Here is a 27277-nt window from a genome sequence, read left to right as displayed (position 1 = left end):
TTTGGAAAAATTAGCTGAGAGTGGAGGTAAGATTATTTAGCTGTATTTAACTCAATTCAGAGCAATTTTCTTGCCTCTATTTAGGGTAAATTAAGCTCATGACAAATTTTTTAATCAATTTGTATTTTTCATAGCTAACAAACCTTAGGTCATAACAATAGGATAATCTTCGAGCGCCAGCTGAAAACTGGTTAAAAACAATAAAAGATTGTAAAGTAAGGAATCTGTGGCATCTGGAACTCATGCACATACAAGGTGGATGTTTGTCACTGACCAGGCTTCGAACCTCTATTTATATGGGACAAGGTTTTTTCATTCTATGAAGTGTTTTAAGTTGAAATTACTTAAATATGTCTTGTTGTGAACTAAATTAAGTTATATTTTTCGAATAGATGGTGTCAGGAGCATGTTTTTTTGTGGAAAAGAATTAACAGATTCCATATGCTCTTTTCATCCTATTTCATAATAATACTGATTTACATATCTTTTATTGGCATGAAAACAACAATAAAATGTGCTCTTTCAATGCCAGTATTTTTTATTAAAATACTTTTTTCTCCACTATTATTTGTTGTTGAGTTTCATCAATGTTGGTGATGCACGATAATTTATATTCATTCAGCTACAACTGCAGCTTAAATTTAGCAGTACATACGGCAGTGCCTCAGGATACGAAATTAATCCATTCCGAAGCGGCCTTCGTAACCTGATTTTTTTGTATCTCGAACCATGTTTTACATGTAAATTGCCTAATTGGTTCCAAGCCCTACAAAAACACCACAATAAATTTTATAATAAGCTAAATTGACCAATAAACAATGAAATACAACAATTTGGACCATTCAATGACCAACATAACCATGTATTAGTGTACAAGGTACAAGAAATACATATGTAGTAAAATGTGGAACCTTACCTTTCGAGTGAGGCGATCTCCGAAAGTGGCGACAGAGGAGTAGGACAAATGGCAGAAAACATGAACACTTAACTTTACGAAACACATTAAATAATGGCAGAAAACATTAACACTAAACTTTACAAAACACATTAACAAATGGCAGAAAACGTTAACACTTAACTTTACAAAAAACTTAAAATAAATTTTTATTTCTTTTTTTGATTTTTACATTTTTTTTTTTACTTTTTTATACTTTACAGTTTTTATGAAATTTCAATTTCTTCACCATTTTCAACTTTGTTTTTTCGTATCACTTGGATCTTCCTGTTTGCTTACCACAGGCGGCCCTTGGTTAGCAGCATGAGTTCTGTTCCTGGCTGCCGATGCTAAGGGATTTTCGAAGCTAAGCGATTTTAAAGCCTATGGCCGCCGCACACCTTCTTTCGAAATTCTAGACCAGTTTACAGTGCCTTAGACCAGTCAAACGGCGCCTTAATCCCGCGATGGCGCAATATGTAGAATTATATTTATGCAGTACATATTGATATATAGAATTTACTGTACAGTACTTTATAAATATTATCAATACTGTAAAGTGGAAAAAGCCTAGCTTTAATCCTTTGGGTGTCTAGAGTACGTAAAGATATAATAAGGTTTTATACAGTGTACAGGTAGCTGTAGTGTTCAAGTTATGATAATTCATCTTACGATAATCCGATTTTATGAAAGACCAAATTAAATAGCCTAATTTTATCCCATCTTCTAGTTACATAAGTTCAAAAACAGCAAAAGAGAATGATGAAAGTATGGTTTTAACGTTATACTTGTTGCATAAACGCGTACAGCCATGAATAACTGAATGTGAAAAGACTTTTTTTTTTTTTTCTAAGTACAACTGAATTCGATAACATCCGTTTGGCTTGTATTTCAGTAATCGTACTTTAGTACACTAATATCGTAGTTGTTATAAATGACGTTATGTAGAATTGAACTGAGATATCTTAATGTAATAACTTTATTCACTATAGATCAAAGATCACTATAGATCAAAGATCACTATAGATCAAAGATCACTATAGATCAAAGATCAATATAGATCAAAGATCAATCGGGAAATATACTGTTAAATTTAATCCTAGTTATAACTGAAGCTGAGAAAACTGTTCAAGCTGCTAATGACTATTATCGTGCATCGGCAACAAGGATAAAACTTCAGTAAACATATGCCATCAAACACAACTGTAGATAAAATTGAGATAAAATAATTTTAATCAAAACTACTGTGCTTTAAAGAACACATTTTACTGTTGGTTTCATGCCGATATAAGATAAATAACGTAAAGTTCGTATTACGATGATATAAAGGAAAATTACGAACGGAATCACAGTTTTTTTCCGCAATAAACATGCCACCAACATAATCTGTTAACGAAAAAAAAAGTTCACAATCACAACAAGACATATTCAATTCATATTTCCACCTAAAAACAAGTCATATAAGGAAAAATAACCTTGTCTGATATAAGTCAAGTATCTAGATATTCATTTATGCCAACTAGAAGCAAGAAAATTCGCTCAGAATTGTGTTAAATATGGCGAAACAAACTCGTGTTTGCCATCAGCTGATTTGAAACCAAAACATTGGCCGCTCGGCGGAATACTAGCTTAGATTTGCCGTAGTATTTTGTAATACAGTAATATGAGAACACATAAATATTATTGGATACAGTGAAGTAATGTATAACTTTTGAGAGGACTTATGGAAAAGATGCATAATTAATATAATAACACCATGCATTTTTCGGAACAGTGGCAGACAAGAATGAACATGAAAAAACATCCACTGACAACATAGAGGGTAGTTACAAAAGCTGCCTTAATTTGTATCATATTTATGTACAAAAATAAAACTACCCTATACATAATATATTTTCATACACATTTTAAACATAAGAGCATGAACATTTATAAAATTGACACATCGATCGCTAAATTTGCACTCTTTTTAACTTGATATTTTCAGAAGAGCAGCAGGCAGCTGCTTACAAGAATGAACATGAAAAACATCGTACTATTTGATAACGTGAAGGGCAGTTTCAAAAGCTGCCTTAGTATCATATTTCTGCACAGAATTAAAAATACCCTATACATAATACATTTGCATACACATTTTAAACATTAAAGCATTAACATTTATAAAATCGACACATCAATTGCTAAATTTGCACTTTTTTAAACTATATTTTTGGAAGAGCGGCAGGTGGCGTCTTACAAGAATGAACATGAAAAAACATCATATTTGATAACGTGAAGGGCAGTTTCAAAAGCTGCCTTTGTATCATATTTATGTGCAGAAATAAAAATACCTATACGTAATACATTTTCATACACATTTTAAACATAAAAGCATGAACATTTATAAATCAACACATCCATAGCTAAATTTGCACTCATTTAACTCAATATTCTCAGCATAGGACAGCGTCAGAGGCATATATTTTACCATAATACCTATGTAATAACTCTCAATACAATTTTTTAATATCATTTGCATAACATTTATGGGCTGAACGTATTTCTACAAATGTATGTACTCGTTAGACATAACGGCGCTAGCAGCGCTGTTGACCGAAAATTGTGCCGTAAAAATACCTTAAAATGCCTTATCTTTTTAATGAATATTTTTCACGGCAGCCGTAAAACCGATTCACCGCTGAGCGATTGCGCCGTTAACCGAGGGCTGCCTGTACTACTAAAGGCTTCTTTAAAAAATAGCTATACAAGGAAAATTGCTTCTGCCTGCTTTTCACAATGTTCCTGAAACCACTCAGGCAAACGTCAACGAACAGCGCAAGCATACAACCTGTGTAAGCCTTTTCAGGGTGTGTCTCTTCTACAAATGATTGCACTTTATGAAAAGCAGCTAGAGCATCCTTAATTTCTGCTGTTGTCATAGGGTCCTCCTCCTTCTCTTCCTCGCCCCTGCTAGAGATCTCTTCTTGAACGATTATGTTGCATGGCCTCCAACTCCTTCAGGTCATCCGTCATAAGCTCCTCTTGGTGCTCCTGGAGAAGGTCATTGATGTCATCCTCGTCAATGACCAACCCCATGGACTTGCCGAGTGCAACAATCCCGTCAAGATCTGGTTGCAAAACCGTTTCAGAATCGTCAACTGTTTCTGAATCTGCATCAGCTTCGCCCACGTCGAATCCCTCGAAGTCTCAGGTGGATACGGCATCAGGCCAGAGTTTCCTCCACGAAGAATTCAAGGTTCGCCTCGAAACCTCCTGCCAAGCTTGATTGATGAGTCGGATGTATATCACGATATCGAAATGCTCCTTCCAAAATTCATGCAAGGTGAGGTTTGTGGTATCAGTGATGTCAAAACATCTCTTGAAAAGATGTTTCGTATACAGCTTCTTGAAGTTCGATATCACTGTTGGTCCATGGGCTGGAAAAGAGGGGTAGTGTTAGGCAGAAGATAAAGAACCTTGATAAAAGAATACTCCGCTAGGATATCTTCCTCGAGGCCAGGAAGGAGAGCAGGGGCATTGTCCAACAACAGCAGACATTTCAGAGGAGGCGCTTCTCTTCCAAGAATTTCTTCACTGTCGGGCCGAAACAGATTTACCCACTCGGTGAACAAAAGTCTCGTTACCCAGGCTTTTGCATTAGCCCTCCACATCACCAGAAGCTTCTCCTTTAGCACTTTGTTGGCCTTGAAGGCTCAAGGAGTCTCCAAATGATACACAAGTGGGGGCTTGACCTTACGATCCCCACTGGCGTTGGAACAAAATGCAAGCGTAAGCCTGTCTTTCATAGCTTCTTCTCTTCCTCCGTGATGTACGTCCGACGAGGCTTTTTTTTTTTTCCAAACAGGCCAGTCTCGTCACAGTTGAAGACTTGCTGAGAACTGTAGCCTTCGTTTTAAATAAAGGCTTCGGCCTCTTTCGTATCCAAGCTGGCAGCCTCCGCATGCCGCACAACCAAATGGATGCCATTCAAGGTTCGCACCTGAGAGATGGTCAGCATTTTGAACTTGTCGCAACGAATGTACAAGTTTAAACGGGACAAGTCTAAGATCACCCGTCTCTTGTCGGTGCCTTTTTTCGGAACACTGAACAAGCGTCCCTGGAACTTCAGTTTCCTGGTTCTCAACACTGCTCCCTTTTGGAGAAGCTCCTAGGAGTAGTCTACCAACTCCTGTGCTGGTTCTTGATAGAAGGTGTTGGGTGGAGGAGGACCTTCGATCCAACTCCAGCCTAGGCCCCTGGATACTATGCTTTTTGCCCAATTTTTTCTCCTCCGTCGTCTTCGGCCTGGGCAATCAGATCACTGAAAATAGCGCTGGCCTTGTGGCAGATTGCCGTCACGGTTATTATATCGCCAGCGATTTCTTTGTCTTTATTCCATACAAGAAGCAGCCTCTCCATCTAATCATGCACATGGCTCCTCTTGTTGGACAAAATAGTCACGCTCTTGGAAGGTGTAGCTACTTTGATGGCTTCCTCCTGCTTAAGGATGGTGCTTATCGTCGATGGATTTCGGCCGTATTCTTTAGTGATCGCACTCAACCGCATGCCAGCTTCATACAGGTGGCCCTCGATTAGCGGCAGGGGATCCGTTCATGGCTGCCGACACTAAGTGATTTTCGACGGTAAGTGATTTTAAAGCCTACGGCCGCCACACACCTTCTTTCGAAATTCTAGACCAGTTAACAGTGGCCTAGACCAGTCAAACGGTGCCTTAATCCTGCAATGGCGCAATAAGTAAAATTATATTTATGCAGTAGTATAGATCTATAGAATTTACTGTACAGTACATTATAGTATTATAAATACTGTAAAGTGAAAAAAGCCTAGCTTTAATCCTTTGGATGTCTAAAGTATGTAAAGATATTATGAGGTGTTATACAGTGTACAGGTAGCTGTAGTGTTCAAGTTACGATAATTCGTCTTACGATAATCCGATTTTATGAGAGACCAAATTGTAATAGCCTAACTTTATCCCATCTTCTAGTTACATAAGTTCAAAAGCAGCAAAAGAGAATGATGAAAATATGGTTTTAATGTTATACTCGTTGCATAAACGTGTACAGCCATGAACAACCAAACATGAAATGACTTTTTTTTTTTTTTTTTTCAAGTACAACTGAATTCGATAACATCCGTTTGGCTTGTATTTCAATCATTGTATATAGTACAGTGGGCCCCCTGTATTCGCGTTCTCAGGATTCGCGGACTCACACGTTCGCGGGTTTCTCTCGGGAACGTTTCCCCGCATTATTCGCGGAAAATTCGCGCATTTGCTGTATTTTTCTATGAGAAATATCCAAATTCCTGTTTTTTTTTTTTTATCATAAAATGCACTTTTTGTGATAAAACTATTAAAAAAAACCAAGTATGAAAATTTTTAGTGGTTTTTCTTGAGTTTTAACTAACAAAATAGGCTGTTTTTAGCATTTTTATAGGGGTTCCAAACATTTGCGGGTTCTAACTGTTCACGGGGGGTCTGGTACGCATCCCCCGCAAATACGGGGGGACCACTGTACACTATTACCATAGTTGTCATAAATGACGTTAAGTAGAATAGACCTGAGATATCTTAATGTAATAACTTTATTCGCTATAGATCAAATATCAATATTGATCAAAGATCAATCGGGAAATATGCTGTTAATTTAAACCTTTTTATAACTGAAGCGGAGAAAACTGTTCAAGCTGCTGATGACTATTATCGTGCATCAGTGACAAGGATAACAAAACTCCAGTAAACGTATGCCACCACACCGTAGATAAAATTGAGATAAAATAATTTTAATCAAAACTACTGTGCTTTAAAGAACACATTTTACTGTTGGTTTCAGGCCACTATAAGATACGTAACATAAAGTTCGTATTATGATGATATGAAGGAAAATTCCGAATGGAATCACATAATTTTTTTACGCAATAAACATGCCGCCAACGTAATCTGTTAACGAAGAAAAAAAAAGTTCACAATCACAGCGAGACATTTTCAATAAATATTTCCACATAAAAACACATCGCATAAGGAAAAACAACCTTGTCTGATATAAGTCAAGTATCTAGATATTCGTTTATGCCAACTAGAAGCAAGAAAATTCGCTCAGAATTGTGTTAAATATGGCGAAACAAACTCGTGTTCGCCATCAGCTGATTTGAAACCAAAACATTGGCCGCTCGGCGGAATACTAGCTTAGATTTGCCGTAGTATTTTATAATACAATAATATGAGAATACATAGAATATTATTGGATACAGTGAAGTAATGTATAACTTTTTAAATGACTTATGGAAAAGATGCCTAATTAATAAAATAACAGCATCCATTTTTCGGAACACTGGCAGACAAGAATGAACATGAAAAAACATCCTCTGACAACATGGAGGGTAGTTATAAAAGCTGCCTTAATTTGTATCATATTTATGTACCAAAATAAAAATACCCTATTCGTAATATATTTTCATACACATTTTAAACATAAGAGCATGAACATTTATGAAATTGACACATCGATCGCTAAATTTGCACTTTTTTTTAACTATATTTTCGGAAGAGCAGCAGGCAGCTGCTTACAAGAATGAACATGAAAAAACATTGTTTTTGATAATGTGAAGGGCAGTTTCAAAAGCTGTCTTAGTATCATATTTCTGTGCAGAATTAAAAATACCTTATAAGGCAGTCCCGAGGTTACGACAGGGGTTCTGTTCTTAAGACGCGTTGTAACCCAAAAATCGTCGTAAGCCGGAACATCATAAAAAATCCTAAGAAAATCTTACTTTCAATGCTTTGGGTGCATTCAAAACTATGTAAACTGCATTCTTATTGCATATTTCATAATAAAAACCTTCAAATATTGATTATTTTGCATTTTTTGTGTCCTATTCTGCCAGATAAGCATTGTAGGCGTCTTAACCCTGGAACATGCGTCGTAACCCTGGAAATAATTTCTGATGAATATAACTGAAAAGCGCCTTAACCTCGGAACGTCGTAAGCCGAACCCGTCGTAACCCGGGGACTGCCTGTACATAATACATTTGCATACACATTTTAAACATTAAAGCGTGAACATTTATAAAATCGACACATTTATCGCTAAATTTGTGCTTTTTTTAACTTGATATTTTCAGAAGAGTGGCAGATGGCGGCTTACAAGAATGAACATGAAAAAACATCATATTTGATAATGTGAAGGGCAGTTTCAAAAGCTGCCTTTGTATCATATTTATGTGCAGAAATAAAAATGCCTATACGGAATACATTTTCATACACATTTTAAACATAAAAGCATGAACATTTATGAATAATCACATCCATAGCTATTTTTGCACTCGTTTAACTATATTTTTGGCATAGAACAGAGTCAGAGGCATACAGTGGACCCCCCGTATTCGTGTTCTCCGGATTCGCGGACTCACACATTCGCGGATTTCTCTCGGGAACGTTTCCCCGCATTATTCGCGGAAAATTCGCGCATTCGCGGTATTTTTCTATGAGAAATATCCACAAATTCCTGGTTTTTGTGATCAATTTCATCATATAATGCACTTTTTGTGATAAAACTATTAAAAAAACCAAGTATGAAAATTTTTAGTGGTTTTTCTTAAGCTTTAACTAACAAAATAGGCTGTTTTTAGCGTTTTTATAGGGGTTCCAAACATTCGAGGATTCTAACTATTCACGGGGGGGTCTGGTACGCATCCCCCGCGAATACGGGGGAACACTGTATATTTTACCCTAATACCTATGTAATAGCTCTCAACACAATTTTTTAATATCATTTGCATAATCTTTATGGGCTGAATGGTATTTCTACAAATGTATGTGCTCGTTAGGCATAGCGGCGCTGTTGACCGAAAATTGTGCTGTAAAAATACCTTAAAATGTCTTATTTTTTTAATGAATATTTTTTATGACAGCCGTAAAACCAATTGCGCCGTTAACCGCGGGCCGCCTGTACTTCTTAATTATCTCCATCTTAGTCTCCATATAAAGCATTCTCTTCTTTCCGTGAACTTCAGCAACATTCTTGGGACTCATGGCTAATTAAGTTAATTAAGTTCACACACAACATGATAAAGTATACGTACTGTAAGTTATTTTATCGTGTTGTGTGTGAACTTAATTACTTATGTTATTAGCCATGGGTCCCAAGAATGTTGCTGATGTTCACAGAAAGAAGAGGATGCCTTTCTATGGAGACAAAAATGGAGATAATCAAGAAGTGATAATGTTTTCTGCCATTTGTTAATGTGTTTTGTAAAGTTTAGTGTTTATGTTTTCTGTCATTTTTTATGTGCTTCCTAAAGTTAAGTGTTCATGTTTTCTGCCATTTGTCCTTTTCCTCTGTTGCCACTTTCGGACAACGCCTCACTCGAAAGGTAAGGTTCCACATTTTACTACGTACGTACATGTGTGTACAGTATTTCTTGGACCCTGTACACTAATACATTTTATTTACAGGTAGTCATGGTTAGGTTAGGTATTGAATAGTCCAAATTGTTGTATTTCATTGTTTATTGGTCAATTTGGCTTTATTATAAATTTTACTGTGGTGTTTTTGTAGAGCATGGAATGAATTAGTCAATTTACATGTAAAACGTAGTTCTAGATACGAAAAAATCAGGTTACGAAGGCTGCTTCGGAACAGAATAATTTTGTAACCTGAGGCACTACTGTATATGGGGATATATGGTGAAAAACACAAAAATCTTGAAAAAATTCATGGAGCTTCGTATGGCACTGGAGAATGCATTTATGAAATATTTCGTCAAAATTCCTATTAATTTTTCGTAGTTAGAGGGTAATTAGTAAATGTAACTCAATAAGTTAAAAACATTGATCCGTATAAGAAAATGCAATATATTTTCTCTGTTATCAAAAATTTTGATAATTATTGTCAAAGAAATTGTGAGCAATGGCATTTCCAGAGATTCCATGAGTCGAAGGAGGGAAGGTTCTCAGCTCACCACCCTTCAGTGCGAGCAGAAACATGATAAGAGGGTACACGTTCGAGTTTCACCTCTGACATTCGCTTGCCTTTACATCTGTTTATCTTTGTTTGGCAAGAATTTCATCATGCCAAAGAGGAAGAGACAACCAAAACATCTTGTAAACATACAGAAGAAGAAATTTCGCTCTTAATATGAGTTCAGAATATATCATAATATCCGCGATATTAGTGTAGTGCCCCAGGCTGCAGTCTTTGAGCAAAGGGATCTTCATTTATGATAAATAACATAGTTTTGGTTTATTAATACCCAAAAAGTAATATGAAATTCATAATAATCATGATTTATTAATATTGCCTTTGTAAAAAGAGAGTACATGTTTGAGTTTCACCTCTGACATTCTCTTGCCTTAACTTCTGTTTATCTTTGTTTTGGCAAGAATTTCATCATGCCAAAGAGGAAAAGACAAGGAAAACTTCTTGCTAAAATACAGAAGAAGAAAATTTGCTCTAAATAGCCAAGTTGGTGAAGGAGACAGAGAGTTGCGTAGGAAGGAGTGCCCTGTCTAGCCTGACGCTACGATCTATGAACAAAAGGATCTTTATATATGATTAAATTATGATAAATAACATAGTTAGTGTTTATTAATACCCAAAAAGAAATATACATTCATAATAATCATCATTTATTAACATTGTCTTTGTAAAAATACGAAGAAAAACTTTGAACACCCGTATCTCAAAACTATACTTATTGACCTTCAAATTCTATCTTCTCTCATAGTTTTAAAGCTATAGCATTGAAATTTGTTATATAACTTAAAAAGACATTATAGAACAATCAAATGAAGCCCTTTTTTTCCAATTTTTTTTTTCCTTGATTAAATTTTTTCCCTGATTTATAGGGTTTATTTTTTACCATAATGAAAAAATTCATATCTAGCAAAAAAATTACTTTTAGAAAAAACTCTTCATTTGATTAGAGGTCTACATCAGGTCTATATATGGTAGTAATCCCGGATCTTATTAAATATCAGGGAAGGAGATAGAATTTGAAATTTGAAAAATGGTTATTTTCAAGATAAATCGGCCTGGCATCACAAAACTGAAGGTCAAGAGGGGAAATTCATATGCACTTTGGAGATGTCCCCAAGTCACCTTAGTAAGTGGTATGAATGTCAAAGTCCTGTCCTTAAGAAATGGTATTAGCTGGCCGACCCTCTTAACACCACCTGAAAAGTAGACTCATATCTTCTTTATGCGTTTATGACCGTACATGTATTCTTAACTACCACTGCACCATTTCTGTATGAGGAATGATGCAGTATGAAGTTTGTATTTGTAGAAGATAACTAAAATATATATATATATATATATATATATATATATATATATATATATATATATATATATATCATATATATATATATATATACTATATATATATATACTATATATATATTTACATTTCATAATTCCTTTAATTTTGCATACTCTGATCTTGTGCTGTTGTTTAAGTAAGGTGTTTGCTTTGTTATGTCCTATATTCTCTATATAATTGTTGGCTATTTTATCTTTCAGTACATAGGTTTGGTTGAGAATCAGAGTGATTGGTACTTGGGTAAATTGTGGAAATCACACCGTCCATGGCCAGCACTTGGACGAGGGTGAGTGCCTGTGATTGTTTTGTCTAAGTATTAAGGGAACCTGATTTAGTATTTTAGACAGAGAACTGAGAGAATCCATTTTGGGAAGAATAAATCTGTGAATCAGTATAAGGATGTATTTTCATTTTTAATTATTTTTTTTTAAATATAGGAACTGAATTTTTTTAATGTCCTACATAGAGTATTTCCTAATTAAAAATGTACATTCTTTAACTTGAGTAAGTAAAGGTTGAGAAGAGTGAGAGTAAGGGTTTCAGAGATAGAAAAGGATAGTTGACTAGCTATATAAAATGCTACCTACATGCTAAGAACTTGTGAATTATGGGGGAATTGACATTGAATGACCCATAGAAAGTATCAGCATTCCTATGACTGCCAGAAATTCACAGAAGAGACAGATTACTCTCCAGAAAATGTCTTTAAAAATTTGTTGAAACAGGCTGTTTAGTAAATGGCCAATCATTCAACATCCATAAGGGTGCCTGAGAAGATTACCTTACTTCGATGCTGGTGGTAATGCTGCAATCCATCCTTGGGGCCTTCTGAACAAAGTTGGAAATTTCCTGCTCATGCCCTGGTAACATAAGTAAATGGCTTAGGTGACTGCCACCTTCATCTTGAAATGGTTTCACAAGTGCTTTGTGAAAAATTTTATATTTGAGATTCCACAAATATTTTTTGAATAGTACTGTAAGATGATGTTACTCAGTTAAGGTAGAAGGAAGAGATTTTTATAACAACTGAATTAACTTCCAGTCTTGATTGAACTGATGAATAATTCTGGAAAAATTTTACCTGAGAATGCTGAATGGTCTTGTGTCCTCACTAGTAAAGAAATACCCAAAAGACAAGGGGTCCAATATCTAAGTTATTCCTCTCCAAGGACAAAACTCCTGGCTATCCCAGTCTCTGCTTTGCAAGTGAGAATGTGGAAATGACATTCCTGCTTCTTAACACTATACTGCTTCAGTTACTAGATCAATGCATCTTCAAGTGCAGTAAGATGACATACCCGCACCTCATCTTTGAGATGATTTGTATGGCCCTTGATGCTAACACTGACTGCAGTATCAAGAATCTGTGGAAGAGCTACACAATTGCAGATACTCTACAATTTTGCTTATCATAGTGGCATTAGATCCTATAAAGCTCAAGAAAGCAGTGCATGGTAGAAGTAATCATATTACTTCCACACTATCAATACAGAAATAAAAAAGATTTTGGACTTGTATGGTAAGTGAAATTGGTGCTGGAGGCTTTGCTGACATGATCAGCATTGGCATCAAGGACCACATTGGAGAGCTTAGAGAAACGTGCCAATGACAAATTGAAAAATTTGGTGAAATTTGTACAGGTGATTATGCAAAATCGTAAAGGAAGAGAAACTTAACCCTTTACTGCCGACTGGACATATTTTACGTCGACAGTTTTTGTCTCTCGTGTGCTGACTGGACGTATTTTACGTCGACTTACAAAAGAGTTTTTTAAAATTCGTGGAAAAATACTTATAGGCCTACCAGCCTGAAACTTTTGAATCACGCGCCTTGGGGGATGCTGGGAGTTCACGGATCAAGGTGTTGTTTTGTTTACAATCGTTACGCAGGCGAGCAAGCGCGAATTTCTTTCTTGCCACACTAAAAAGTATCTGTGACACATCTCTGAAATTATTTCGTCACTTTGACATAATTTTTGTACCATTGTAAATTAGCCGTTACATGAAGTATTATATATGAAAATGTGCGCATTTTTATGTAGAATACAACAATAAAATACTCATGATTGTAGCTTTTATCAGTTTTGAGATATTTTCATATAAATAACGATAATTGCCAAAATTTCAACCTTCGGTCAACTTTGACTCTACCAAAATGGTCGAAAAATGCAATTGTAAGCTAAAACTCTTATATTTTAGTAATATTCAACCATTTACCTTAATTTTGCAACTAATTGGAGGTCTCTAGCACAATATTTTGATTTATGGTGAATTTATGAAAAAACTTTTTCCTTACGTCCGCAGCGTTAACTCTTCCGAAAAAAATCATACTGCGATTGTGGTAATTTCACCATTTTAAAATTAGCCGTTATATAAAGTTTTATATATGGAAATGTGCGCAATTTCATGCACAATACAACTAAAAACAACCCATGGTTGTAGGTTTTATCAGTTTTTTGAATATTTTCATATAAATAACAATAATTGCCAAAATTTCAACCTTCAGTCAACTTTGACTCTACCAAAATGGTCAAAAAAACGCAATTGTAAGCTAAAACGCTTATATTCTAGTAATATTCAAGCATTTACCTTCATTTTGCAACAAATTGGAAGTCTCTGGCACAATATTTTCGATTTATGGTGAATTTGTTTATGAAAAAAATAACATTTTCTTTACGTCCGCGCGGTAACTCTTCCGAAAAAATCATACGTGCGATTGTGGTAATGTTTGCACCATTTTAAATTAGCCGTTACATAAAGTTTTATATATGAAAATGTGCGCAATTTTATGTAGAATACAACAAAAAATAATTGAAGGCTGTAGCTTTTCTTCATTTTTGAAATATTTGCATATAAATCGATAAATAGAAAAAAAAAAACCACGTTCGGTCAACTTTGACTCTACCGAAATGGTAGAAAACTGCAATTGTAAGCTAAAACTCTTGCAGTCTAGTAATATTCAGTCATTTATCTTCATCTTGAAACAAATTCGAAGTCTCTAGCAAAATATTTAGATTTATGGTGAATTTAAAAAAAAAATCTTTCCTTCCCTCCGCGCGCGGATTCTCCGCCACAAATCTCCGAAATGCATACGTCCCATTCTCGGAATATTTGCTCCGTTTCATATTAGGCATTTCATAGAGTTTTATATATGAAAATGTGCGCAATTTCATGTAGAATAAAAAGAAAAATATTTGAAGGTTGTAGCTTTTCTTATTTCCGAAATAATTGCATATAAAAATATATATATAAAAAAATTCGACATTCAGTCAACTTTAACTCGTCAGATATGGTCGAAAACTGCAATTGTAAGCTAATACTATTACAGTATAGTAATATTCAATCATTTGTCTTCATTTTGAAAGAAATTGGAAGTCTCTAGGACAATATTTAGATTTATGGTGAATTTTGAAAAAAATATTTGTTTACGTGCGCGCGTTATGAATTCATGCATTATTTTGTGATAATATTTTCTCTGTGTTGCTTTGATGTTTTACAATGTGTTATATAACAAAATGATTGCAATTTAGTGTACATTACAACGAAAAAAAAAAGTAACTGTTACCTTTAACCGTTTTGCGCACAGCGCGATTTGAATACAATTATATATGAAATTTCGTTTTGCACTATCATATATCGCATTATTATATATGATAATGATAATTTTTTTTCATTTCTGATGGTTGCATACTAAACTTCAGCCAATGACAAAAAAGGGAGCCAAAAATGAACTCTTAATCTTGAAAACTAAGCGTGCTGTGATTTTTTGAAAAAAATATTTTTTCCGCTTCCGTGCTCACTCTGAAACAGCTCCGGCACACGGGAGACAATTTTTTTTTTACCACTTCGGCGTTTAAGGGTTAACAATCTGGTAAAATTCGTACAAATCATTATGCAAAAATCTTGAAGAATACCACCATCACTTCAGATAATTTGAAAATTTTCAGAAGTTTCACAGGAGGCACAAGTGCATAAGAATGTGACTACGATGGATTCAATGTTCCATATCATGCAAGGGCTAGCATTCTTACAATATTGCTGCAACAGGTTTTGATAATGTAAAGAAAAAGAAGAAACAGCTTCCTATAACAAATATTGGAAGCAAAAACAAAACTGCATAGCATTGTTGTTAAAAATAGTGATGATTATTATTATTACACAGCACTACAAGTAACAAAATATCACGCTTCTGAGTGAACTTCATCATAATGCACATACTATGCTTGATGATCAAGATTTGCTGTGTCATCATACACAAGTTCCCCATAGGTAGTGTGTATATGTATATATCATTATGCATTCACAAATATTAAGCCACAAACATTGTTTAATATTGTATTCCCAATACCTTACACCCAAAGGAAATTATAATTGATAAGTGATTTTTCAGTGGCCTGGATTCAAACCATGGCCTTTAGTTTAGAAATGATAAACAGTGACTTTGACCACTAAGGTCTACGTTATTCCCCAGGTATGGGCTTAATATTTGTGAATATAAAAAAAGTCATGCATATATAAGTAAAAAATATCCATATCATTATGTATGCACAGTATGGATTGAATGATGCCTATATGTAACAGTAAAAACACTGGGGGGAACACAGTAAACACAAAGGTTAATGAAAACACACTTGACGCAATGTTGTACTGCACTATACTAGTATGTATACCATTTCCAATTTCTGTGTTTTAATTTTTCCGCCATTGAACTGTACGTTATTCCAGACACCATCTTTCATGTGACTGTTACCCATTTCCTTCCCTCAACACCCTGGAGCATCAGTAAACCAATTAGCCTAGAATATTTTTATTAAGCCAGTCAGCACACATAGTACCAAGGAAGCTCAACTAGTTAAGATTGTTGTTAGAACAGTATTTTCCCCTCCAACATAAGTGCTGTAAAGAGAAAAGCTAATAAGAGAGGTATTATTTGAATATTTTTTTATTTGATTCTATGCATAAAATTTTTCTTTGAGGTATTTCAATAACAGCAATCTGTTGAGTAATGAATAAAAGAAAATATTATTACATTGGTGGCTGCTGTGAACTATATACGTACGCACAACAGTTACATTGATTATATCTATTGAACATGTACAGAAATTTATTTTATTGTCATTATTCTTTAACTGAAATTACCTGAAATTATAACCATTTATTTCAGTAGTCAAGGGGGCAGGCCAGAACCTGTATATATGGGGGTATAGGACAAAAAATGCAAAGTCATGAAAAAATTCATGGAACCTCTTATGGCAATGGAGAATACGTATATGAAATATTTCGTTAAAATTCATCTTACTTTCGTAGTTACAGGGTAATTAGTAAACGCAACTGAACATAAGCCAAAAACATTGATCCGTACAAGAAAATGCAATATTTCTTCTGTTATCGTAAATTTTGATCATTATTGTCAAAGAAATTGTGAGCAATGGCATCTGTAGAGATTCCATGAGTCGCAGAAGGGAAGTCAGCTACCAACTACGATTCAGTGCGAGCACAAGCCTCATGTAGTGTACACGTTCGCGTTTCACCTCTGACATTCGCTTGTTTTTATGTATGTTTATCTTTGTTTCAGCAAGAATTTCATCATACCAATGAAGAAAAGACAAGCAAAACATCTTGCTAACATACAGATGAAGAAAATTCGCTCTAATATGATTACAGAACCTCGTAATATACGCGATATTAACGTAGTTAGTGAAGAGAGAGAGGGAGGGGTGTGTTGTAAGTAACGCCCCCATCTTGCCTGATGATGTCACATGTCACACTGTGCCCCAGGATACGATCTTTGAGCAAAGGGATCTTGATTTATGATAAATAACATAGTTTTGGTTATTAATACCCAATAAAGGAATATGAAATTCATAATAATCATGATTTATTAACATTGTCAGGTTTGAGTTTCACTCTGATATTCTCTTGCTTTTACGTTTGTTTATTTTTTGTTTCGGCTAAGAATTTCATCATGCCAAAGAGGAAAATACAAGGAAAACATCTCGCTAACATACAGAAGAAGAAAATTCGCTTTAATAAGCCGAGTTAGTGAAGGAGAGAGAGAGTTGCGTAGGAAGGAGTGCCCCATCTTGCCTGACACAGTGCCCCAGGCTATGATATATGAGCAAAGGGATTATCATTTATGATTAAAATTATAATAAAAAAATAAAAGTGTTTTGGTTTATTAATAGTACCTAAAAAAGAAATATATACATTCATAATAATCATATTTGTTAACATTGTCTTTATAAGAATACAAAGGAAAACAATTTGAAACGCCTGTATCTCAAAAACTATATTTATTGACCTTCAAATTCTATTTCTTCTCATTAATTTAAAGCTATAGCATTGAAATTTGGTATATAAATTTAGAAAGATTTATAGAACAATCAAATAAAGCCCTTTTTTCCATTTTTTTGTCTTTTTTTTTACAAATTTTTTTCCTGATTTATAGGGTTTATTTTTTATCATAATGAAAAATTTATATCTAGCAAAAATATGAGGAGATAGAATTTGAAAATGGTTATTTTTAGCATAAATCACCCATGGCATCACAAAACCGAAGGTCAGAGGCAACAATCATATGTGGTTTGGAAGTGTCCTAAGTCACCTTATTAAGTGGTATAAATACCAAAAGTCCTGTCCTTAAAAATGGCATTAGCCAGCCGGCCCCCTGAAATGGATTTACAGTAGATACTGTTGGAAGATTATTCCATTTTATATAGTGCATATGAACGGACATAGAGCTTGAGATTTGTTGGGTAAGTCTCCATGATCTAAAGGATCAAATAATGCCTTAATCATTTTGTTAGTCCTCTTAATATGCTCTCTTAATTTGCAATATTACTCAGTCATATTTTCGTATTACATTTCCCTTCACTTGCAAAAGACAGAGGTTAGGTAATTCATAACCATGAATGTTATGGTAAAGTTATCTTGGCTTATGTAACAGAAATGTGATATTTAATGTTTTATGTTGGTATAACCTTCATTCATTTAATACAGGTACAATACAGGTGTCATTCTTATTCGACTGGATGTCATGAGGCAGAGGAACTGGTCTCAAAAATGGAAACTTATAGCAGAAAGAGACTTAACAACACTTTTCTCCACTCAGCTTGCTGATCAAGATATCATTAATGCTGTTATCAAGGTGAGATACAGATGTATAATTCAGATTGAAATAAGGGCTTTGGGAGTCATAAAAATTATTTAAATTTCAGTACTAATTTGTTTTCTTTATTTTTGTTTTCAGCAACATCCAGAGATTGTATATAATATTCCCTGCCAATGGAATGTTCAGCTTTCTGATAACACTCGCTCAGAAACTTTGCTATCTTGAAGTGATGGATTTGAAGGTATTTATATGTAGAAGTATGTTGGGAACTAGTGTATATATAATGAACTTTTTTATTTTTATGATTATTTCTTGATAGTTCTGTTTTGGTGTCCTTGTGACAAAATAAAGGAAGAGTTGCAACAAACCTTTTTAAATTGATGATAACTGACTACACAGTATTATATATGTCATGATTTTATTTTGATAATATTTATGTATGTATATTTCAGGCTATTCATTGGAATTCACCCAAAAAATTAAAGGTGAAAAACAAACACGTTGAGTTCTTTCGAAATCTTCATCTTACATTTTTAGAATATGATGGGAATTTACTCAGGAATGAATTATTTGGTTGTCATCATTCTAGATCTGCCATGCACCAAATGCATTAAACCAGGTACGTAATGTATTTAAAATTTTCTCATAGTATACTTTTTCATTTTTGGATTGTACATAATCTGTAGTGAAGTTATTTGTATAGGATAGTGCACTACAAAAAATTATTTTATTGTATGTTATATTTGATAATTGTCTTTGGTTTAGATCACTTAAAGTATCTGGTTTTTTCTTCTTCTTTTTTCTTCAGTAAGTGTTTCTCTGGGTATTTTAAACATTTTATCTTGTGGCCTTGGTGAAGTTTTGAGAATTTTATTGGAAATTTTTTTATTTTTGAAACAAATTACGTTCAAAAGTTTTTTTACTTGCAATCCAAATAGTGAATGAGGTGGAGACTACTAAGCTACTATGAACTGAATTGGGTTATATTGTGTTAAATGGCCATGGGAGAGCTCTGGAAATGGAGAAAGATAGTAGAACCAAAGGTTCTAAGTATAGTAATAGAGGTCATTGTTAAGGAATAAGACGTTCTGATGATGCTTGGAGTTGCATGTCCTTGAAGTACCCAGTTAGCAAATGTAGTCAAGGACATACTCACCTTTAGAAGAGGTGAAGGTTTTCGAGTCAGCGGCATGAAGGATGCAGAAAGGAGAGAGAATGCAAGAAAAAAAAAAAAAAAAAATCTGCTCAAGTTTATACAGACATTCTGTTGCTGTGAAAACTTATGAAGTGAAGATTCCACGCCCATTGAGATAGAACTTACCCCTGGGAGGTCATGGATCCTTGTCTTTTCCATCAGTGTCCATAAGGTAATCAGTACCATCTACACATACATGTTAGACTAGCCTACACTATACAGTATACCAATACTACAGCTAGTTGTCGACTTATGACCTATGTGAGTTACAACTGATTGACTTTAAGGGGGCCGGCCAGAACCCTTATATATGGGGGTATAGGGCGAAAAATGCAGTCATGAAAAATTCATGGAGCTTCATATGGCAATTGAGAATACGTATACAAAATATTTCGCCAAAATTCCTCTTACTTTCGTAGTTACAGGGTAATTAGTTAACGCAACTCAATAAGCCTAAAACATTGATCCATACAAGAAAATGCAACTATTTCTTCTGTTATCGTAAATTTTTGATAATTATTGTCAAAGAAATTGGGAGAAATGGCTCTGTAGACATTCCCCGAGTCGAGAAGGGAGACTTCAGTCAGCTACCAAGTTCAACCATGATTCAGTGCGAGCACAAACCTCAAGTAGTCTACACGTTCGAGTTTTGCCTCTGACATTCGCTTACTTTTATGTATGTTTATCTATGTTTCGGCAAGAATTCCATCATGCCAATGAGGAAAAGACAAGGAAAACATCTCACTAACATACAGATGAAGAAAATCGCTCAATTATTATTACAGAATATCATAATATACACGATATTAGCTTAGTTAGTGAAGAGGAGGGGGAGAGTTGTGTAGTAACGTCCTGTCTTGCCTGACAGCACACGTCACACTATGTCCAAGGCTACGATCTTTGAGCAAAGAGATCTTCATTTATGATAAAAATAACATAGTTTTGGTTTTTTTAATACCCAAAATGGTATATGAAATTCATAATAATCATGATTTATTAAATTGTCTTTGTAAAAAGAGAGTAAACACCTTCGTTTCAGTTTCACCTCTGACATTCTCTTGCATTTACGTTTGTTTATCTTTGTTTCGGCAAGAATTTCATCATGCCAAAGAGGAAAATACAAGGAAAACATCTCGCTAACATACAGAAGAAGAAAATTCGCTGTTATAAGCCGAGTTAGTGAAGGAGAGAGAGAGAGTTGCGTAGGAAGGAGTGCCCCGTCTTGCCTAACGCAGTACCCCAGGCTATGATATATGAGCAAAGGGATCATCATTTATGATTAAATTATGATGAATAACAACATTAGTTTTGGTGTATTAATACACAAAGAAGAAATATACATCATAAATAATAATTTTTTATTAACATTGTCTTTTATAGAAATACTAAGGAAAACTTTGAACGCCCGTATCTCAAAACTATACTTATTGACCTTCAAAATCTATCTTTTCACTTAGTTTTAAAGCTATAACATTGGAAATTGGTATATAACTCAGAAAGACATTATAGGAACAACAAAATCAAAGCCCTTTCGAGCCCTTCCAATTTTTGTTTCGTCTTTTTTTTTCTAAATTTTTTTCTCCTGATTTATAGGGTTTAGTTTTTTACCATATTGAAAAATTCATATCTAGCAAAAAAAAGACTTTTTAGAAAAAAAACTCCTCTCTCAATTGGAGGTCTACATCAGATCTATACAGGCAGTCCCGGGTTACGACGGGGTTCCGTTCTTGAGGCGCGTCGTAAGCCGAAATCGTCGTAAGCCGGAACGACACTTGGAAATATGCCTTAAACTAAGAAAAAGTTGAGACCTTACCTGTGTGACTGCAAGTAGATTGCATGATGTGTAGTGTGGTTATTCCAATGGCAAAGGATGGTTCTTGAAGGTATAATTCTTTATTAAACTCTTGTGACACTAAAAAGCACAATGTACTACACTTAAACAATCCTTAGGTTAGATTATACACAAACACTATATATTATGCACTGTACACTTCGTAGTAGTACGTATGTATTTGTTAGATCCTGGAGTACACTAAAATCCCAGTCTGGTAGCTCTGGAAGGTAAAAGTATAACACAATTAGTACAAAATACTACACAAAGTCCTGAATGCAATATGTAAATTATAGATATCAAGAGTAAAAGAGTTAATGTATGTTAATTAATTCCTTACTTTTAGTTTATAATTCCTTACGTTGAGTTATATCAAGAGTAAAAAAGTTAATGTATGTTAATTAATTCCTTACCTTTAGTTTAAATTTGGCATTCAACGTAACCCTGGATGGACAAAGTCTTATGTGGCCCCCATAGCCTACATCATTCCAAGGGGTTCTGGAATGTACAAAAAATAATTAGTATGTCAGTAAGTACTCTATGCATAGTAAGTTACATACGTAATATGCACCATACAGTGGTTTAATATCACATAATAACTGATGGGGGGGGTATAAAACTTAGTTAATGTATGTTAATTAATTCCTTACCTTTAGTTTAAATTTGGCATTCAACGTAACCTGGATGGGACAAGTCTTATGTGGCCCCATAGCCTACATTCATTCAGGGGGTTATGGAATGTACAAAAAAATAATTAGTATGTCAGTAAGTACTCTATGCATAGTAAGTTACATACAGTAATATGCACCATACAGTGGTTTAATATCACATATAATAACATGTAGTATAAAACAACTTAGTTAATGTTATTGGTAATTAAATTCCTTACCTTTAAGTTTTAAACTTAGGCGTTCAAATTCCAAAACGTAAAACCACTGGATGGACAAAGTCTTATGTGTCCCCCATAGCCTACATCATTTCAGGGGGTTCTGGAATGTACAAAAAATAATTTTTGTCAGTTAAGTTACTCCTATGTAGTAAGTTTTAAGATTAAATAAGTAATATGCACCATACAGTGGTTTAATATCAACTGGTATGCATTATTGTAAATGATTGGTCTACACCCCTGTTCAGCAGGGAGTGTACAGTACCAATTCCATGAGGACCTTGATCACTTATCCCATGTGAAAGATCTTGGTCACTTTTTTTTAGTATGTAGTACGTATAAAACTTACTTAATGTATGTTTACTACTATGTATGTATAATTCCTTACCTTTATGTTATGCAGTAACCCTGGACAAAGTTTTATGTGGCCCCATAGCCTGCATCATGGAGGGGGGTCCATGGTTTTCTGGAATGTACCAAAAAAGTATCAAAGTTAAGTCATGTTATGTATGTTTAGTAAGTTACATACAGTAACCATACGTAACAGTGGTTTATAACATGTACATATGTACATAATCAAACTTGGTTGGAAATTCCTGTAAAAAAAAGTTATGTACGTATGTAATATGTACTACTGTATGTAAAAACCTTACTGTTCATACTTTGTTACACTACATGTTACATGTGAATACGTATACTTTCCTGAAGGGTTTTTTTCCATCCAAAAATGGTGCTTCTACTTGTAGTAGTTATCCCTTGATGACACTTGTAGTAACAACCTGGAGTTGTGTGAAAAATAAAATGTTGGTTCTGGAAGGAAAAAGTAACAAAATTAGTGTACAAAATATACACTACAGAAAGTTGTGAATGCATATGTTAATTACTGTAGATATATCAAGAGTACTAAAAGAGTTAAGTGTGTTAATTAATTCCTTACCTTTAGTTTAAATTTTGGCATTCACGTAACCTGGATGACAAAGTCTTATGTGGCCCCATAGCCTACATCATTCAGGGGTTCTGGAATGTACAAAAAATAATTTTGTCAGTAAGTACTCTATGCATAGTAAGTTACATACAGTAATATGCACCATACAGTGGTTTAATATCACATATAACATGTAGTATAAAAACTTAATTTAGAAATTCCTTACATAACTTACCAACTTTTAGTGAGTCTCAAAGCTGTTACCTAGGTGTGGGAGATGGAGGTGGAGGTGTAGAGCATTCATGATAAGGATGCATTCCAAACCTAACTTCAGTGTGCTTTATCACAGATAACAGGCTAGGATGATGGGCAGTCTGGAATGAAGAATTAATATTAAAGGACAGTATGTAACCACTTAGGTGTACAAAATTTATTGTACGTATGCAAACATTAAACAACAAACTGAGAATTCCTTACCTTCAGCAAAATGAAGACATGTAGGCTATGTAGAGGTCTTGGTTTATGTAAGTCACAGGGTGCATGCCAGTCTGGGAATGAATATGTAATACCATATGGATTATAGTATGTTGTTACATACATAACATGGTTATTACATAGTAATATTAAAACAATTAATAAAAAAAAAGTGTTCCTTACCAAATTCTAGTGGTTGGCTTGCTTACTTGGATGGCCATATGGTACATGAGAGTGGGGTCGGCTGGGCTATGGAGTGGGATGGGCAGGTGCTTGGGAGTCTGGAATGATAAAAAATATATGAAAATATAGTTACTACTACTGTAACTACTGCACATGTTATTACTGTTTGACATATTATGTAGTGTGTAATACGTATGTTCATATAAAAAAATGAAGAATTCTTTACCTGAAGGAATGGGAGAGGTGATCTACTACCGTATCAACTGATTTGGGCTCTGGAGTGATACTCGTATCAACTGATGAGGGAACATCTACATCTGGAAAGAATGATAGGGTACATAAATATATTATAAGGTGGATGTAATTGTAGCATATGTACACTTTTAATAAAATTTTCTATTAGCATTTATAAAACATTTTATACAAATTTGTTAAGGAATTCCTTAACCGTGATGTATAGGGCGAGGCATCAAAACCTGGAAAGGCTCAGGGTCATCTGGGTCACTGTCACTATCAAAGGGGTCTGAAATGGAAAAAAAAAAAAATAATAAGGTTATGCAACATCAACACATTGTACCAACTAGTAAGTTAGTGTACGTATGTATGTAGGGTGTAAACAATTTCCAACATGAAAATTGAGAAAAATGAAATTGCTTACCTGATTGTACACGTGCAGGTGGGCGGGCTGATACAGAGGGTCCAGGTACAGGGGGATCTGGAACTGTCAACTAGTACGGGGATCGGAACTGTCACAGGTAGTACAGGGAGATCTGGAACTGTCACAGGTAGTACAGGGAGATCTGGAACGTCAACGGTGTACAGGGGGATCTGGAACTGTCCCAACTCTGCAATTATTACAAATGATGAAAATTAATGAAGTTACAATTTACTCTTACATTTAGTTGTTACATTAAAAAATTAACACATTTTAATATGTACACTATGTAAAACACATAAATTAGTAAAACAGTTCAGAATTCCTTACCAGGACTAGGAGTGGGAGGTGGTGGTACTGGAGACTTGTGAAAGAAAGCGTCAAGCCTGGACTGCACACTTCTCTTTCGTCTGCTTTCTCCTTCCAGGGTCTCCTTGTAGAAAGTCACCAAATCCATGATTCCTCTCTGAGTTTTGTCAAACCTAGAAACGTTAGGGTCTTCTGCCATCAAAAGAAGCCAAGGCTCTCTCCAGATGAGTAAAACCCTCTGACAAGCCTTTCACAGTTAATGACCTGGGTTTTGGCTCTGGTGCCGCCTCCTCTTCCTCAATCATTTGTTGTTCAAGTTCTAGTAAGTCCTCTGCAGACAATTCCTCTCCATGGGAAGCCAGCAGCTCTGTACGATCATCAGGTTCAAGATCTAGTTGCAGCCTCTTGCTTAGACCCTACGATCTTCCTCGTCACAGTCTCGACGTCTTCTGCCTGGTCAAAGCCTTCAAAACTGTGCACAAACTGTGGACACAGTTTCCTCCAGGCCCCATTTAAAGTGGTCCGTCTTCACCTCGTCCCAAGCACTTGCAATGTTCTCATGCATCTGCAATGTTTGTAGCCCTTCCAGAATTGCTTCAGTGTCCAACTCCTTGTTAGCTTCTATGGCCCTCAAAGCAAAACGTATGGTCCTTCTAAGGTAGTAAGCCTTGAAATTAGCTATTACTCCCTGGTCCATTGGCTGTATCAGCGATGTGGATTGGGTGGGAGGTACACCACCTTCACATTAGGATGCATGTCGCTCAAATTTGAAGGGTGACCAGGGGCATTGTCCAGGACTAAGAGGGGCCTTAAAAGGCAGACCCTTCGAAGTCAAATACCGCTCCACTGCTGGCACGAAATGGTCATTGAACCAATCTTTGAAGACCATTAAGGTAACCCACGCCTTCTTGTTAGATTTCCAAATCACAGGGAGTTGACTCTTGAAAATGCCCTTGAAAGCCCTGGGATTCTCGGCCAAATACACCAGCAAGGGCTTCAGTTTCAAATCACCACTTGCATTGGCCCCAAACAGCAAAGTCAGTCGCTCCTTTCCAGCTTTATGGCCAGGTGCTGACTTCTCCTTGGAAAGGTACGTTCGATTTGGCATTCTTTTCCAAAATAATCCAGTCTCATCCACATTAAAGACTTGGTCAGCCGTGTAACCACCATCCTTAATTATCTCAGCCAAACCACCTGGAAAACTTTCTGCTGCTTCGCTATCAGCACTAGCAGCTTCACTTGCAGCTTCACATTATGCAAATTTGCACGAGCCTTAAAACGGTTAAACCAACCTCTACTCGCGGAAAATTCACCACCAGCACTGCCTTCGCCAAACTTTTTCACTACTGCCTCATGCAGCGCTCTAGCCTTCTCCTGGATCACACTTAAGCTCACCGGAACACGTCGCTGGTTCTGGTCCTCCAGCCAGATCATGAGCAATTTCTCCATTTCAACAATGCTCTGGCTACGTTGCTTCTCGTTTATCACCGTTGACTTCATCGGTGCAGCATCCTTAACATGCTTCAGAATACGTTTCCTTATCCTTCACAATGGTTACCACCGTGGTCCTGCTCAAGCCTAAAGAAAGAACGGCCTATTTCGGTGTTAGTTTCTTCTCTTCTCGAACGCTTTATCACGTCATATTTGACCTCCATCGTGATGACCTTCCTCTTCTTGGATGAACTATCATCGGAGGAAGTACTTTGGCGTTTAGGAGCCATTGTAAATTAGCGAAAATGGCAAGGAATTTCAGCAACGTCTCGGCACACAAACCTAGTGGAATGCAGGCAGGCACGCGATTGAAGTGGCGTCCTTTCGTATTGTTACGCTTGGCGTCCTCGGACCGTCCGAGGTCGTTGTTCGGTCAATTTACCATACAGTTTAATAGCGTTAATTAATTTATGCACCTCCGCTCAAAAACTAGTTCTGCATATGAGGTATCGTTAAAAAGCATAACAAAACGTCGTAACCTTGGAATTTGTGTTGTAATCTAACCAGAAACTTAGTTAATTATGTAACTGGAAACAAGCAATGATTTTTCATTATATTTGCGTTTTGCTTTTGACTGTTTTAAAACAAACTGCGCATACCCAAGCTAGTGTATTCATTCGCCCGCAAACTAGTTCCGCATATGCGGCGTCAGTAAAAAATTCAAAAATACGAAAAAAAAGTGTCAAAAAATCATCATAACCTCAAAATTTTTGTTGTAAAGTTGTAACCATATTTTTTTAATTATGTACTGTGCTAAACTATAAAGGATTTTTATCATAGCATGCGTTTTTTAAAAGCGTCGTTAACTCGGAGCGTCGGAAGCATCAGCGTCGTAACCTCGGAACAAGCGTCGTAACCCAGGACGGAATTTCCATTGAATATTTAAGAAAAGCGTCGTAACCTCGGAAACGTGTAAGCCGGAACCAAAAGTCGTAACCCGGGGACGCCTGTATATGGTAGTAA

The 27277-nt window shown here is 35.5% G+C and overlaps 1 protein-coding gene and 1 long non-coding RNA gene across 2 annotated transcripts in view; one reads left to right on the top strand and one right to left on the bottom strand.

Annotated features, from left to right (window-relative positions):
• LOC135220677 (xylosyl- and glucuronyltransferase LARGE2s-like) overlaps window positions 1-27277 on the bottom strand; it is a gene marked incomplete in the record, with an annotated part of 198997 nt that overhangs the window by 158430 nt on the left and 13290 nt on the right.
• On the top strand, window positions 11435-18956 carry LOC135220678 (uncharacterized). Its single transcript, XR_010315757.1, has 4 exons — window positions 11435-11541; window positions 18254-18401; window positions 18504-18606; window positions 18818-18956. It is a non-coding gene; the product is annotated as an uncharacterized LOC135220678 (long non-coding RNA).

The sequence above is a fragment of the Macrobrachium nipponense genome, chromosome 2 (assembly GCF_015104395.2).
Source record: "Macrobrachium nipponense isolate FS-2020 chromosome 2, ASM1510439v2, whole genome shotgun sequence".
NCBI classification, from domain to species: Eukaryota; Metazoa; Arthropoda; class Malacostraca; order Decapoda; family Palaemonidae; genus Macrobrachium; species Macrobrachium nipponense.
This window is presented reverse-complemented; position numbering and strand designations above follow the sequence as displayed.